We start from the raw sequence: 16,695 nt of genomic DNA on the forward strand, positions 1-16,695 counted from the left end.
ATGGACTCCATCTAGGAGGTATTCGGCAACATGGACAATGAGATGGTCAGAAGAGCCTGCGGCCGGTTCAGAGGCCGTATTGAGGCCGTTATTGATGCCAACGGTGATTATATCGAATGAATGGCTACTTTATATCTATATGCTTGTCATAGTTTTGATTTTCAATAAAAAAGTTAAAAAATGTATATTTTGTCTTGTTTTTTGTAAAAAAATATTTTGGCTGCAATTTGATCCCCGCTCCCTGTATATATATTTTTTTCTCCATTAGCCTTGACTCGGTTCTTTCAAGTTGACACAGCACTAAAAGCAAAGGGAGTGAATGAGATGGAAAGAAGTGGTTCAGTTCATGATGTTTATGGGGGTATCCCAATGTCATTAAATTTTCAACTGCATTGCATTCAATCAACCATGAGATATAATAGATGTGATGAAGATGACTCGACTGTCGTATAGTATGTATGTTTTATTATTCCACACAGAGTAGAGACTCGTCTCGCCACTGAAAACTTCCTTATCATCCATCCAAGAGACGACGACGACACGTGCTGCTTCATTTCTTTATGGATTCCTTTAAAAGTCCTTCTTCTATGTATAAAGGAGAAAGAAATAAGAATCAAAATCAATCTATGATTCAGAAAATGACAATATAATTCAGTCTAAATTGACAGTTGAGTGATCCCATTTGTTTTACTCGAGTTCCCCTAGTTTTATGCGTAGTATGTAATATCCTCTGATCTCATAGAACTCAAACGATGCAATATGCGCACCATGGATATTAATGACGTGTATGTACATATATGTTTGTAATGATATAAAGACAAAAAAACCTTCTAATCATTCAAAGAGTGGGAGAGGAAAATAATAATAAAATAGATTGAAGAAAAAGGTGCCGCTTAGTATTCAAAAAGAAGATTGGAGTGACGTCATGAGTCAACTTAAGCAACCAATAAAATATCGAATCCCTTTCTTGTTTTGAATGTGTATGGGGATTTCTATTCGCAGATGTTGGCTAGATAGCCAACAAATTGAAATATTATCTATAATTCATATCAAACTGTCGAATTATTATTATCTAATAGTTGTAGTAAATTGTTCACGATTCAATAATCAATTAACTTTAAGAACAGTAATGAAAACATAGAGGGCTTTTTTAAATTAGTTAAACATATAACTTGGTAAAAAACATTGTTGAATCCTATATTTAGAGCAGAAAAGTAATAATTTGATATATTCAATATTTCATTGTAGAATATATCCACACAACAGCACCATTCCTGAACAATCTTGGAAATATGGAGAGGTGCTCCGTCTTGTTGGAAAAAGATACAAATATCTTGGAAGTACTTTCCTCTTTAAGAAGTCCAGGTATGTGTTCATATTGACTTTTACATCATTTAGGATATGGAAAAGGACAATTTATTCCCATTTGATGCAACTATGATTTAGGCTGGTTTGTTGGTGTAATATACGTTTCTAGTCCCTGAGGCGATGCTGGAGGGAACTTTGGCTAATATTTATAGTGTATTGAATTAAATGTTTTACTAATTTAGAACAAGCCTGTAGATGTGGTAAGTGGCTGAACGATCGACTTCATCTGACAAGAAGGTGAAGAAGGTTCAAGGGATTTTCAATCGATAATGCCACAATTTTTTTAAATCATATTTAATTATTTCAATTTGAATAAATGTACAGTAATACTAATCAGACGTCTCTAGTGTCATGTTTTGTTTTAATAAAAAATCCAATTTGGACCAAACACAGACCGATTGAATCATTGCTAGATGGAGTATTGTGATTCCTAAACTACCTTTATGTAATTCGTTCTCCAGGATAGAAAATTAATACTCCAAGTTTCTCCTGTAATACATTGCATTTCGTTCTCAGTTCTCAATTTTTCAACTTTTTCTTTCCTATTGAGTGTTCTAAGCATTGATTGGCTGAATTCTAATTAGCTTTTTGATAAAAATTATCAATATCATGTGAAGAACTCCCTGAAAGCTATCAACTGATATGAACCTTTTAGGGGAAAGGTTGCGAGATACCTTAAAAGCAACGATGTGACCACACAAATATTTTATAATTGTATTGTTTTATGATTTTGATAGAAAAATAATTATACACTCCAGAAAAATTCCATCCGATGATAATGTTATTCTATTCTTTGATCGAGGTTGCGTGAATGGATTTATTTTAATTATGGTACATTTTTGTATTGCAATTCTTTTGTGCCATTTTTTCTTGTTCAGAGTCCCTTTAATAGTACCCATAAATGAATTTATATTACGTAATTAATAATGAAAGGTTGCGCGGTTATTGTTTGTTGTTAATATGACGATTTATCTCATGTCTACTTATCTTAAGTACGTTTTTTTGTTTTGTTTTTGGCTATGGTATTTAAGTTATTATCAATTTTAACCCCCACAAGCATAAATAATAATAAAAAGAAGAATTTTTGACGTTCGAAAAAAAAGTAATGGATGGTCAAGATTTTATTTTCATCTTTTTATTTGAAACTCACAATTCAAAGGAGAAATGCACTCAAGAGATGTATTTTATATATTATATTATATAGGTACTTTTGTAGACACGTATAGAAATTCATATAAATATTAATATGAAGACAAATATATTTTAGTTACGTATATATGTAATAATTTTCAGGGAGGGAAAACGATGGCTCCAAATATTTATTAAAGGGGAAAATTATTACCTTATCAAGGCTCGTAAATCACATCACACCCAATTTTCATATAGGTATATATATTATAATATATTATGTAGATATTCCAGTATATGTATATATTATTATACGTATATAAAATACCTTCTAAAATGTCTACTACGTTTGTACTCATATGCAAAAACTATTTAGACATTATCCGTTTCATATTTATTTTGACTTTCCTTTGCCACTGAGACCCGTCCTCATTCTTGATATAGGTTTATACAAGGATATAAATCAAATGAATGGATATTTTCATGACTTATAATTCAATGAGGAGCATGTATTGCGACCAAGCTCGTGACTACACTCGTCTCAATAAAATCTTCTTGTCAAATTTGAGCAAAAATAAAAAGTTGTCCAAACGATGAATTAAATTTGTCAATATTTAGGGTTTTTTTTTTTTCTAAAAATAAATGATATTTTGAGATGCATCAAAAAAAAATCTTGAGCAAAAATCAAGAAATGGAGAAAATCCTAATTTATTATGTAATTTCATATAGCCCAATATTGATAAACATATTTAAGTCAATTATAGGCTTTGTATTCAAATTTATACGATGATTTTATGTACTCAAGAATTTTAGATATATTTGAGAACCTTTGTTTGCTTCAAGAGAAGTATATTTGCCCAAATATGGCCCTTTTCAATGCCTTTAAAAATATCTCAATTTCTCATGCTTTTACAGGGACGATCAATTTTGGATGCTTCATGAATAATTTTCGACATTCATTTTATTATGGAAATTGACTATAATTCGAGTAACATAGCTGTCTTGAGGTTAAATTAGATTAGCAACAAGCATTACTAAATAATTAATATAAAATTAATGATAACAGCATTGGAAAATAATTAACGCTGTTAATATGACCAACTTTAAGAAACAAAAATTGCAAGCACGAAATTACATATAATTTACTACTCTATCCATATCACCCATAACTTCATGCGTGGTCATAATTCCCGGATTTTTTTTACATTGGTATTCTTGACAATTGTCTCAGAAATTTTTTTTTTTTTTTTAAATAGCGGACAAAATTGAAGTTTTTATTTTAATTGTTTTTTTGTTTTTTTGGGGGAGGGGGAGATAGAAAGGGGATTTTTTTGCTCAAAATAATAGACAGACTGTTTTACTAGATTTCTATCTTTTTTAAACCTAGAATTTTCATCAAATAATAGCATTTATTAGCATATAATAATTTATGTTTAATTTTATATTTACAATTACATCTATGAAGTTTTGGACCCAAAAAATTCTCCGATTGCTCCAATAAAGGATTCCAAATGTAATGTATCAATTATGATACTTTATAGTGTTAAACACTTTCTTTTATTTCCATCACGGATAATTAGAGTAAATCAATAAATTATAAGTGTGTATGTACTAAGATACTTTAATCTAGTTTTAATAACTTAAAAACCCCCGTAACGTATTTTGTCAAGGTTTCGATATAAAAATTATTATGTATTGCATTCATTTGATGAAAAGCCGCAAAAAGTCGAAAATTTAATTAGAAATGAGTAAGAACCAAAACTATAAGACAAAATGACCTCTTGGTCAATTTTTGTTGAAATTTAATTGTCTTAAAAATACTTTTTTTTTTTCACTCAAAGGCCATGAGGGGATATGAATTATGTCATAACAAAAAATGGGCATTTTGTAGAGCCCAAGAAGAGAGCAGGAGTGAGACATATGGTACACCTGAATTAAAATCTTTGTTAACATCTGCTGCCTGTTATATGATTTTGAAAAGAGAAAATGTATTGCTGCAATAAAGAGGAGACCCTTCAACATTTGACCCTTAAATATATCATTTTTTGTTTGAAAATATTTTTTTCTAATGTAAAACGTTTCATAGAAGTCATTTAATTAAATAAATAATGATTTTTTAATATATATATTTTTTTTTTACAATTACTAATTAATTGTTTCTTACTTAGCGTAATTGCGCAAAAACGCACAACGGCACCCTTTTCTGTCGCTTTATTTACAAACTAATACATCAAAACACAACTCGAGTCCAAATTGTGGAAACACACTAATCTCAAACTCTGATAATATAGTCATATTCATAAGCATTAAAAATGCAACAATATAAAAAGTTAAAAAGCACTTGAAAAAAAAAACATAATATTTCGAAAAACCGTACAGTTTATTTCAAATTTGAATCCCTTAACTTCGATTCCAAATTGAGTTGGGAGTCATTTCCAAAAAAGTTTAAATGTCACATTTCCAAGAGTTTTCCTAATTTGTCTTTTAAAAAAGGGTATTGGATCTAACTTTATTCTTTCTAAAAAATGTTACCAATAAAGTTCTTTGTCAAATTTTACATATAAAAAAATCCGGTACCGGTCATTTGACGTCATTATAATACACCTTATACGCATCTAAAATTGCCCTTTCTCCAAGCTCTAAAACATTTATAACAAGATAAACTCGATTGATTTGGAAAATATAGGATCTATGGTTGTATTAAATAAAATAACTAGTGTTGAAATTTTCTTTAGGAAAAAAAGAGCGCGAGTAAAAGGCGGGAGTGATACATATGTTTTTTTTACTGAACTAAGACCTTTGTTAATATCAGTTGCCTGTTATATATTTTTGAAGGGAGAAAATGAATTATTTCTATAAAGAGGAGAATTTTCTACATGTAAAGTATAATTAGTGCATGGAAAATATTGTAATTCGTGTATATTTATTTTATCATTAATTTTTAAAACAATTTTTACCAAAGATAGGCAATAATGCTTACTTCAGAGGGAGAAGTTAACATCACAACGACCTATTAAATAATGAGAGCACACGCAACAACCGTTTTTCCTTTTCTAATTTTTTAAAAGCTGTTTTTTTTTTCATTAAAAATTACTCAACTCTAAAAATAACATATAATTATTGTATTACATTTGTTTGATGTAGACTACAGACACTCAACCTTTTTTCACGTCTGAAATATTTTTTTCAGCCAAGTACCCCTCGCTAGTGCAAAGTATTTTTAGGTTCATTGATGTATCACAAAATCTTAAGTACTCACTGGAGTGCCTCCAAGTACCTCCAGTGTAACATGTACCCCCATTTGAGAATCCCAGATGATGACCATATTATTAGAAAACCCGGTCAACAAACAGGAATCTAGTTTTAATGACTGTCTCTCAGGTAAATAATTTTTGTATTCAATGAGCAATAAAACAATTTATGAGCTTCTTCCAAGTTGAATACAACGAGTAGTACAAGATCCTTTCAATATTCCTCTCGCAAAAGGATTCCTTAACAATAAAAAATAAATGAAATGAGGCCCACAAACAAACTAATCATTAATGGTTGTTAGGCATGCAAAATATGATTAACTGAGAAATGGATTTCCCTTCTATTTTAAACATACATATGTATTACAGTTCTTTCGTGGGTTGTCAATTTGTTTTAATTTCTAAAGTAATGATGGGGTTTGCTCCATTCTACATACAAGGAGGTCTCACTTCCCGGGATATACATTTCAGAATTACGGCATCCCGGGATCAATCAGCATTTCGTTAGGGAGGTAAATAATATATACACTGAAATTGAAGTACTTTTATAATTTAAGAAGAAATTTCGAAATTATAAGTTTTTCAATATAAGTCCTGGATCCGTGTTCTTTAAACAACCCCATCTCACCAGCAAAAAAAACTCCGTAAACATTAAGTAATGAACAAGCACATTTTTGTGTGACTATACGTATACCGAATCCCTGAAAATTCTTAGGATATTTCTTATCACAGAAACTAACTCGTGCTAAAGACGCTGTTCTGAGTGAAGCAGATTAAAACGACCCTAATGAAAAGTTATTGGTACATTTTTTTCATACCTTCTTTTTCAAAAATTGACCCCTCAGTAGCTACGTACATGCCCACACGCTTCTTGAAGGTGGAAAATGACTTTCTTGAGGCCCTCCATGGTGCTCCGTAACTTCAGAGCATCAATATTGATGTGGAAGACAGCACATGCATTGGTCCCCACGTGCTTCCAGAGGGAAAAATCCAGGGGGCTCAGTTCAGGGATGAGTGGGCAATATAATATTTAAACAGATCCTTCCGGATCCCAGTTTGTACTCAAGTTATTTTTAAACGACCCTGCTTGTATAGGCTGGAGCCCCATTTTGAGTTCAGATAAAACCATTAGTGGTCTCTTGAACCGGATAATTAAATGACACTGATACTATGATATAATTATATGAGGGATCTCTCGAAGGTGTAAGTATATGCCTATGAAACTCTGGCAAAATAGGATCCCGGGATAAAATCTTAATTGGTATATACACACATCGTAGGTATGAACCTATTTAATTGCTATCGATTCATTATTAATCAAAACCATGTGTCGATTTCCAAAGGATTTTTGGTTTTCATAATGAGAAGAGGTAGAAACAAGAATTACTCTAATTAGGAAAGTGATTAATTATATTTACAAATACACCAGTAGCAAACTTTCTGCAACAAATTAGATTAAATTAATGATGAGAGAGGGATAGGGATGTAATTTATCATTCATTTTGCGGAAAAGTAACTTTGGGGTTGAAGGTACACTGTACATACCTTAAATTTCCTAAGCTTTGAGGATTCCAAGTCAGTGGCAATGTGCTATACAGTCTCCATAGGCGTAGAAAATGAGAACTTTTTATACGAGTTTCAATTCGGCTGAAATATTAATAATAACCATTTTAATACAAGTTTGGGACATTTTTTTTACCTCCGCCAACGATGTTGAACGGTACATTTAAAATTGTCTGATTGTTATTGTTCATATGCTCTGTATGTCATATAAGTAAATTAATTAGTGTTATTTTGCATAAACAATCTTTTTTCAATAATTAGGTATATTCATTATTGATCAAAATATATATGAACACAACACAGTAGCATGGAGTTTGAATCTTTTGCCGATCTAGTATTTAAAATAAATTAAAATAGCTATGGATTTTTGAGTTTTCTTTCCAAAGAATTTAATTTTTTGTGAAAAGCTTGGGATTTAAAAAATTTTGTTTTAAACATTTTAATTTTTGACTTTTTTCCCCAAAAATTTAATTCTTCAAATTTTTTATGAATAACTTTGGATTTTATTGGAAAAATCCCCCCTCCCCACACCAAAAAAAAAAACAACTATATATGGACACCCCTGTACTTATATTAGTATGAACAATTGTCCTTTTTGTTAGCCGGAAATGTCATCTTTTTATTACCTGTTCGGGATTTTTTTTATAAATTCATGATATACTCAGTTTTCTATGGGACAAAAAGTTAGAAATCGACTTAAAATGAAAATAAACTAGACTCGAAACTTTTTTTTTTTTTTGCTACAGAAATTAACAAATTTAAACTTAACGTTTAAATTTGTTAATTTCAAAATTATTTACACTCCCTTCCTGATAAAAAACGGCATTGATGAATGTAAATCAAACACCAAAGTGACGTCAACATGAAAGAACAAATGACGTCAAATCTCATTCCCCTCATAAAAAACATCACGTGAATGGAAGAGTGTAAAGACAAACCGCAAAGTCCCATTTTATGGATACACATTATGAAGTTAAACGGCTCAAATAACATTGAATCATAACCCGACTCCATTCACATCCCCCAAAAAAGAAAAGAAGACTTACAATAAAAGAGCCATAAAAGTACAAAAAGACGTGGTGGCTCACTCACTCACTCAAAAATAGCTCTTTACATCATAAAAATGAATATTTTGATATATATTATGTAGAATGTACGTAGATAACATCTCTCAATAAAATAAAAAAACACAACAGAATTTGATGTGTAAGTATGTTTGTAAAAAGTAAAAAAAAAACAAAAAACAATTTCGGTCTTGGAGTTGTTGTGGGAATAATCAATTCCTAGGGAAGAGATGACGCCTTTCCAAAGTATATACATAAATATTAGTGTTACTACACTCTCCAAGACCGATTTTTTTCCCATTCGACCTTAAGTCATATTTTTTAGACCGAAAGTAAACACTAATGATACAAATATGGCAATAAATAGCGTGGAAAATCCTGAGCATTTTTTTAGCATGCGATATTTGTTGCTGTTCTTGGCAACCTGGAACGTATGAAATTTAATTGTTATTTATCCTTTTTTGAGGGAGAATACAGATGGGGATCCAAAAGTTGCAGTATCTTGACTTTGTAAAAACGAAAAAAAAATCAAGAAAAGACAACTCCAAAACAAATTGGATATATTTTATATACCCTTACTAACTTTATTTGTTATTATATTTGTCCTTCTTCACATGGCATAGCAGTCTTAATATACCGGGGAACAGATGGGCAGCTCTTGACGACTAATGTCGTGTCCATGGTGTACCACGCTGTCATGTTGGTAGCTCGGAGCGAATACAAATTTGGAAAAGAAGTGTAGTAGACATTCTTCTCCAATACCGCCTTAAACTGTTAAGTCTAGGGGTTTGAGGTCAGGGCTGGAGGAGGGCCACATGGAGGCCGGCCTGAAATAAGCCATTTTGTTGTAACATAAGTTTTGGCTCTTCTTGGCTGTATAACTCCATTTTCCATCCTTAATAGACGTCTTGATTTTGTAGGGTAGTAGATTAAAACGTCGACAGACAAAACGTCGACCGACAAACTTGTCGAATGGACAAAACGTCGAATAGATAAAACGTCGACGGATAGAACGTCGACCGGAAAAGATTACATTTCAAAATATGAAAAACAGTTTCTACCACATTTCCCTCCAGACATTTCTAGCCCAGGATATTTACCCCACCACCCCTACATAAACTAATAGTAAGAAACCCTCAAATTCCCATCTTTATACTTCGAAATTTGGGGCTATTTCGGGTACCACAGGGCCCCAAAATGAGTTGTAACCCGAAACAGTCTCAAATTTCGGGGATCTTTTCGAGGTTTAAGTGGAGGTAGAGTAAATTTAAATAGTAGCATTGAGTTTCATCATATTATGGGGCCAGGCTGTACCCGATAACAGCTCAAACATTTTGGGGGTACATATGGGTTGTGAAGGGCTCTTTGTGGTTGCTTAAATAGCCAAGGTAGGTTTCGTCCCATTTTGGGACACGGTGGTGATTGAAAACACCCCCAACATGTATAAAGGGGATTAGGAGAGCCCCTTACTGGTAGTTTATATAGGAATGGTGTTGCTGTGTTATGTTTCAGGCGGGAAATGTCTGAATGGTATACTTTGCTACACCATTTGGAGTAGCCTTTATTTTATATTCTACGGTTGACATTCTGTCAGTCGATATTTTGTCTATTAAACATTTAGTCCATTCGATGGTTTGTCCATTCGACGTTTTGTCGGTCGACGTTCTGCTGGTTGACAGAACGACGGTCAACGTTTTGTCCACGCATCATGTTGTAGGCAGTCCGGATGGAGATACAAATTGTCTCTGCAGCCTTCTTGGCAATGAAACCGGCGTGGAGAGGATCACACACGTGTCCCCTTTTTTAGGTTGCTCCCACATTTTTACACATGGAGACGTGGGATAAAAACAAAATTTGTCTTCAATTTTGGGTTCCCACGCTGCATTCAAGTATGAAGTATAACCATGAGGGTGTATGTGCTCATGAATAACGGGGAGTCGCTCATATACGTCTTTGTGGCACTCGGAGTAGAATTGAGATGGACATCGGAGTCATTCCAGCCTATATCAGGTTCAGATACAAAGTGGGATTTGAGTTAATCCTTCATTTCATAGCTGCTCGTAGCTAATCTCACGAAACAGCATGACAGCTTAGCAGCTCTCCTCTAAACATTATATATATTGTAAATGTTACCGTGTTGGTTTTCTGTTCCTTTTCTTTTTATACATGCCCAAAACGCTTACAATCTACAACCCCAGCGATAAATATAAGTAAGTAGATCTTCTCTGAATGAAGCTACATACATACATGCTATGAAGGGAATAAAAAAATTAGTGATCCCTTATAGTATATGGAATCCATGGGGGAAGGGGAATGGTGTAGAATCCCCCTTCCTCTTTTTCCTTTAATCTTTAAAAAGGTGACGAGGATTTATATGTAATTTTTTAAAAAATAAGAAAAATGTCAAAACTTTTTAACTCTCTTATTTATATTCCTTATAGCAACCCCTTCTTCCCAACCGATATATTCATGGATAAAACTGAAATTAAATTAGAGAGAACCCCCTTCTCAATAGGGATAGAAAGTACTATATATACATGAACAACATTATATATAGAATAATATTACATAAATATCTAGTATCTACAAGGTGGAGGATTCGAACAACTCTTTCATTCCTTCAACTCCAATTAGGATATTATCGAACATATTGTCAATATATTATGAGTATTTGTATGTTTATATAACTGTCAAATTTTATTTATGTCCCAGGAGTCATCATGGGAACGGAGGATGTAGAATACATATGTACTCTAAATATTGTACACAAATATAGAGTCTCTCTACAAATGATTTGATGGACGTAAATACATACGTACTGATCATATCTTTGGAAGGAGAATGGATCTGACGTATGTACAGAGTGGCATTTCCAAATGGTCCCTTCATTTTTAATCACAAATAATATAAACACTAGTTTAAAGAGTGAAGCTGTATTTAACATCATTACAAAGATTTTTTTTTTAAATTTTCTCTTAATTGCTCAGGTTTTGAGACGACTTTAACCTGAATTTAATAGCTCTGCATATACCATAACAGTATGATTTTTTTTTTTTTTTTGCCCTTTTACAAAGAGTCTCCTTAACTTTTTTATGTTAAATAAAATATTAGAACTTATGATCGTGTTGCAAGAACTACAAAGGCAAAAGATTGCTACCTTGTCTGCCGCTGCAATGTCCCCAAAATCAGTTATTGCAGCCAAATATGGCTCAAATACAGTCGTCAACCATGTCACCAAGCCCCTGGATTATGGTGAGGTTCTCGAAGAATCCCCATGGATGGTCGTTCAAGAAAATTAACTACTGAAGTTGTTGTCAAAGCATTGAAAGAGGAGGAATGGAGATGGTAAAAAAGCGCCATGATCATGCAAATTCCTCATCAATTAGCTCAAGCACTATTGTAGCTTGCAAATTGTTAACATTTGTTCCTTAAAGAAGACATTCATTGTTGCTTCAGTAAAAGACCACTTGCTATCTTGACAAAAGGACATAATAGACCAGACAAAGATGCAAACCAATACAAAGCATCCAGACAGCGTGCTGATGCTTGAAGTCACTGTTTCAAATGACAAGTGCATGTCCACTGTCTGGTTTCCGATCGAGTACCGAGTCAGAGCCTAACCCATTCTCTCCTAAATGGGATTTTGCAGGACAAAGTTACCCCCAAGGCAAGGAAGAACTGCGGGGGTCTGGATTTGTCTTTCAATAGGATGGACCCCGCCCACACGGTTAAAATTGTCCAGGAATTGTTGGGATACAATTATAAGTTTTTGGACAAGAACTCTTGGACTCCCCAATCATCAGATCTGAATATCCTGGATTATATTATCTCGTGGTAAGTAGAGTGCTAGGCCTGTAGAATCCGACACTCAAATGCTGAGCTCTGAAATGGCTCTGTCAATGAGCAGAAAGCAATGGAATAGAGTGTCTGCTCATATCGCATTGAAAGAGCAATTTCTTTCTAAAAAGGAATGTTTACATTCTTGTAACCAAATCAATTGAGCCCCTTCTTCAACAACCTCCTCTCCTGCCTCTTCCATGTAAAGCTGAAAGAAGTTTTAAAGCGGTAGCAAAACGTTAGCCCAAGGTTATCAAGGCCCTGGGGGACCTTCTCAATAACCTTTGTATATTTTCATTTGCATAATTCAAAATTTCAAAATGTATCATTAAATTCATTCAGATTTGATTCATTTTTAAATTTACCTCTATTCATCGGTTTTTACATTCAAAATTGCGTAAATGCTTAAATTCAAATTTGAGCACAATATACTATGCACCCTATATTTATACATGCTCGATGCTACATTCAAAACGCTTACAAGATTTAATGAATATACATTGTTATTTCCTATATCAAATATGTGTATGCGAAATACATCAAGGGCCATGATATACAGTGCAACCTCATTACATGCTCGAAGCTACATCCAAGAACCCTGCTAGTTATCATTTTGACGACTATGTTGATACTTCTTGGATCAAAAATACCTTTTTTCAAACGTACATAGAGATAAGCTTTGCTTTATTAATATAGATAATAATCCCTTTTGAGTTGAAGGTTTTAGTCTTTTTAAGTTTCAATTATCGATCAACAATTAAAGGAAAATCAATGACAATTTTTAGTATTTTTATCAGAGTGGAAGAGGGCTTCTTTTTTTTCAATTACAAAAGGCCATTAATATTCAAAAAAGAATCTTCGATTGTATAAAGTGGTTTCATTTGTTCAACCCCCAAAGAATGGAAATAGTCATTACCCTAATGTATAGACAAATAAACATATGTCTATCGACATTTGTGTGTCTTTTTCTTCTTCTTTTTTTTTTACAAGGGATGGGAATGAGAAAAAAAATAAAAAGTCGACAAATGTTTACAGGAAGGTTGAGTCACGGAAATGACAGTTTCATGGCAGAGATATAAAGGAGGGATAAATCATATAACATGTTGAACCTGTGTCCATATTGGATATACATAAATAAGATCTAACACATATGATAAATTCAAAGATCATCATGCTTAAACCGTCAAAAGAAAGGCTCATTTTCCTTATATATACAGTATACATACAGATAACAGGGTGGGGATTTTCAATCCGAAAAATTTAAGGATAATCTATATTAAAATTTATTTCGCAAACTTAATTCAGCCATTCACAAATCTTTTACTCCTAAATGACTGGGTCCATAGTGAAGTACATTCTCAAAATAGCCACCTCCAGTTTCAACCACAGCCTCTAACATGGCCCTAAACCAGGCACAAGCCTTGATAAGGCACTCATTGTCCATGTTTGACACTGCCTCGTGAATGGAAGACAACAAAGAGTCAACAGTGTTAGGTGTACGAATATTGGTCTCTCTCTCCGCATAGCATTCCAAGGGGGCTCTGATCCGTGTTGCGAGGAGGCCACATTTCCTTTCCCCAAAACATAAAGCTTTTTAAAATGATGGCCAATCTGGAATCTGTTAACATTAATTTAAGATCTTTAGCATTATTATCTATGGCCCGGAGGTACACAATAATGGAAGCATAGCGTTCTTATACGGAGGACATCTTAAAGATTTCGTATTTTTTCTCACATAATTTTGTCATCTGAATTTGATGAGCACACTTTTACAAACATAGATTTTAGGGTTACAAAGATATTGATTCCTAAATTTGTTATGCATTTAAAATCCCCAGCCTCTACTTATATGGCCGCTAACATAACTTGAATTTTTTTTTTTTTTGAAAATTTAGAGTGTATTTTATTTTTACTCTTCGACAAATATTCATCAATTTATATCCACACATAATTATTATTAATCCTTTGAAGGCGCGCCAATTGTACTTAAGTAGCCATATTGATAAAATGGTGTTTTTGATGATAAGTACATTCAATTGGAAAGTATTTGGATGTTAATCTTGCTTCATTAGTCCTTAGTCACGCCTTCAAAAACATGGATGGATGGAATTGAATAATCAATACATAGAGTCGAACCTGTTACAACATTAACATATCAATCCAGAAGCGTAACTAAGGGATGGTACTTGGTATCTACTCCTTTCCAAAACTATCCTTCTGCTCCCCAAATGAAATATCAATAATATATTTCTTCAATGTTTAACTCCCTGAATTGTGAGCACATTCTTCATTCTTGTGCTTAACAATGACTAATTATTGAATGTGTCCACCAGATAATGTGACAACTGAGGGATCAAATAACTATATAAATGTTAAATACAATTTATTTTACATAAAAAGTCTAAAAATGTGATCTCAATCCAATCAAACTCCAAAGAAAAATCATAGTACGATTCTTATCCATCCTTGGATATAGTTCTGGATAAAAGACTGCCTCGATACAATGGCTCAATCGATCTAGTATCGAAGCCACTATTCAATTTCTTTTTGAAATATATATATATATATATATTCAAATAATGTCATTTATCATTTCTCGTCTTGACGTATGCAATTTTTGCTGCCCTTCACAGAATTCACGTTGTTAATTAAATTAATTCATGTAGACTATCTGTTAGTTTTAGTGTCAATTATTGATATCCGTTGCACCCTCTAGGAGACAAAAACTATTCTCATATACAATTATTTTTTTACAAAAAATGGGCAAGTGACCCTGGTTTCCCCATTTGGTGTATAGCTTGAGTAGTATGAGGAAGAGAAGGAGAATATAGTGGCTGGAAGGGCATGTCTGTAAAATAATGGTGAAGTTATGGAGCTTTTTGCGTATATTTTTATTAAAAATTAATTCCATAAACCATAGACAAATTATTTTTAGACTGCCTAAGGTTGCATTTCTCACCCATTGTTTGGAATAAAAAACATTTCTCGTAGTGTGAAAAGTATAAATTATAATTTACAAAAATATTTCAATTATTAATAATGTTTTATTAAATATATTTTTGCTAAAATATGGTGCAAACAAAATTGAATTTATTGGATCATTCACTTTTAAAATACGAATTTCGTCCTTTATCTCTCTATATTATAGACAGAGTATAGTTATGTATTTACTTGACCATTGACAGCTGACTGAAAACTATGGTAAATTTCTTACCTCTTGATTCTACTTAATCACTAATAGCTATGGAAAGTTACGTGATAACTTTATTGTATCACGTAACCTATTATATAAAAACAGTTGGAAAAAAGGCGAAAAATAAGTTAGTAGTTAGCCAAACAAATTTATTTTCTAAGGATAGCTAATGATTTTCGAATATTTTTTTGAAAAATAGTTAGTATTTGAAATTATTTTGTTGAAAAAAATATTTGAAATTTTTTTCCACAAAAAATATTTTAAATAGAATTTTTGATTTTTTTTCAAAAAGTTGAACTTTTCAGAAATGCTATGGATTTTTGAAATTTTTTTTTCAAAAAATTAAATATTTGAAATTGAATTTTTTTTCTAAATAATTGAATTTTCTCTAAATAGCCTTTGATTTATTAAATTTTATTTCCAGAATTTAATATTTGAAAATGTTTTCCAAAAAATTTCTTGAAATTGAATATTTGAAATTGAAATTTTGTAATTTTTTCCCAAAAATTTAATTGTCTCTGACATGCAATGGATTTTTAAAATATTTTTCCAAAAAATTTAATTTTTTCTAAAATGCTATGGATATTTGAAAAAAAAATTCTAAAAATTTTAATTTTTTCTAAATAGCTTTTTATTTTTGAAATTTTTTCATAAAAATTTAATATGTGAAATCGAATTTTTGAAATGTTTTCGAAAAAATTACTTTTTTTGTGAACCATTATGGATTTTTGAATTTTTTTCCAAAATATTTAATTTTCTCTAAAATACTATGAATTTTTGAATTTTTTTTCAAACAAATTGAATATTTAAAAATTGAATTTTTCTCCAAAAATTTATTATTTGAATTTTTTTTTCAAAAAATTAAACGTTTAAAATTTAATTTTTGAAATATTTTTCCAAAACATTTAATTTTCTCTGAAAAGCTATGGATTTTTTTTTTTAAATCACAAAAAAAAGGATTTTGGAAACTTATATCCGAAAAAAATCCAAAATCCAAGCCAAATATAATCCTGCGCATCCCCTGATAGTACATGTAACACTACATAAGTATTAAAAACGTATTTGTGAATGTTTCTTTCTTTACTTTAATATAATATATGTCTGTTTCCTTCAAGTAGAGAGTACAAGTCTCTAATATTATACGTTTATAAAAAGATGATAATAAACGAAATACAAAAATATATGTACATACAAAATTTCCTTGTCAGAGGAAATTTTTCTCACTCACTTGATGTCTTCCTTGCTTGTTGTAACAATAAATGCTCAGTTGAATACATACATACATACATAA

The sequence above is a fragment of the Lepeophtheirus salmonis genome, chromosome 4 (genome assembly GCF_016086655.4).
Source record: "Lepeophtheirus salmonis chromosome 4, UVic_Lsal_1.4, whole genome shotgun sequence".
NCBI classification, from domain to species: Eukaryota; Metazoa; Arthropoda; class Copepoda; order Siphonostomatoida; family Caligidae; genus Lepeophtheirus; species Lepeophtheirus salmonis.